Genomic DNA, 2328 nt, shown 5'->3' on the forward strand with positions numbered 1-2328 from the left:
ACTCCAGAGAAATGACATGTTCACAAACCAACTTGTACAGTAATTTTCTAATCATTGTATCATTTAAAAGGGCCCCAAAGTGAAAAATCACAAACATATTAAATACTAATAAGATATATATTTCAATACAATATAATTCAATACTAAAATTATTAAAAATAATAAAAACTTAACAGGTACTTGGTACACTGCAAAAAAACCCATTTAGAATCTTATGATAGTTGATAGGAGTCAATCATAAAAGATCATCATGTTGAATAATTCTATTTTAATGAAAAATGCCACAATATGCAAATCTAGGTTGATAGAAAATGCAATACTTGTTGATTACAACAAGATGACAAGTGACAATTAATGAGATGATATTTCTTTTCAGAATGATGAAAACATTCTCAATTAGATTATGGCAGTGATTATACAATTTTCTGGTTACAATAAAGCTCATTGAAGTCTGAATGTTAAACAGATGAATCTTATGAAATGCAAATTGTGTTTCAATAAGGCTGTTTAATATATGCATTTTCATGGATAGACAAACACAAAGCATTTTAAGGTTGAACATACCCATGAAAGTTTAAATGGCATCTTATTCTTTTCCTTACAAAATGTAAATTTAATGTACTACAAGATGTAAAACAGTATTCATCATAAAAATAGAAAACTAAAATAAACATTTTTTTATTTATCTGCCAATGAAATATTTCACCATTGGATAATACAGTCTTTACTCGTTGCAGGAGCAATATAGGTTTTAAAAGATACTTGATGTTCTTCAGAAATGACTTCTTTCTGATGACTTGTCGTATTTCAATAGGAGTTAAGAAGGTAAAACTATGAAACATTTTTTAAATTTTTAGATTGTTTTGATAAAAAGGTTAGTTTTTATTTTTCTCTTCCTATAAGGGCAATGTCTATTTTAGATATATACTGATGTTTATAATAAACTAAAAGTATTCCAATGCAAAAATGCCATCTTAACAGNCACTAAGACTTGAGATGATTCAAATTTCATGTAGCAAACCAGGACCATTAAGCAGAGAGCTTCATGAAACTCACTTCTGAGCTGTATTAAAATGAATGATCTATAGAGTACNCTNGAAAAATAACATCAGGATGGAATAGAAAAGACTGAAAGCAAAGAAAGAGGGTAAAGAATACAGAGGGAAAAGTTAACAGAGAGGAGGCCAGGAGGGAAACAGAGGAGGCTATGCAAGTATGGAAAATCAAGAGTTGAGTTCTAACATGTTGCTTCTGAGGTGGTTAGTAGACATCCAAGAACAGAGCTGGATTTGAAAATCATGGAAAGATGTAGGCTTAGGAGTATGATTTGGGCTGGAATAGTAACTGCGTAGAAANGATGTCATTTCTAGACATGCAACTTAATGAACTCTCCAGGGAGGTTGATAGGAAGCTTACACTATTGTGAAGCAAATGGAAAAGAAGGAAACGGTTAAGGAGACAGAGAAGCAAAAGCATGTCTAGAATCTTAGTCTCACACCCAGAATGTGCAGTGTCTTGTGCAAAGACTGTGCGACTGAGAAATAGCCATTAAATATAATGTCTCTCCCCACCTCAGCAGCTACAGGGTAGAGACAGCAGAGTGCAGAGAATTCTGCCTCTTCAGGTTTAAGTTGCTCTCACTTTAACACCTTCTTACTTAAAGATAACTGTCAGCTTCAGTGGAGAGGCGAGAGTATCTCACTAAGATTTTAATCTAGGAAATTAAGAGCAGAAAAATTGCCATTTTAGGAGAGAAAAATCTGTGGAGGAAAGAGGAACACATGCTTAACTGTGTCAGTTGAAGACTACTGCTGAAAGTGTTTGATGGTTAACATGCAGTTTTTATGATGGAGAATTGAGCTTGCTGATCAAACTACTCGTTCACCTTCTAGTAAAATACTTCTTGGAAAATAATTTGACATCGGCTTCTTATCTTCTATGTCCAAATATTTTTTGTAGATAGCTAGTCATGTCAAGGCTATTAAAATATCATATTTTAAATTAATAAAATTATATTGCTTAACGACATAATANGATGTAGTTAGGCAATAAACACAAGAATTTCCGTATCTATGCACAATAAAATAATGATCAAAGTACATTAAAAATGATCCAACCTTAGGTTGTAAAAAAGGTTTCCATCCCTTTTAACTAGTTGATAATCGAGACTGAAGAAACCATTAACAACTCAGGATACATTTATCTCAACTTGTGGCTTCAGGGTTCTGCTAGCCTATAATTCAGCCTGAAAAATGGAGATTTATATTTGGTGTTCTATCTCATGATGTCTCTAGAGCACAAGGCCACACTTACTTCTCTCCATGCTGA

The sequence above is a fragment of the Mus caroli genome, chromosome 9, assembly GCF_900094665.2.
Source record: "Mus caroli chromosome 9, CAROLI_EIJ_v1.1, whole genome shotgun sequence".
Lineage (NCBI taxonomy): Eukaryota > Metazoa > Chordata > Mammalia > Rodentia > Muridae > Mus > Mus caroli.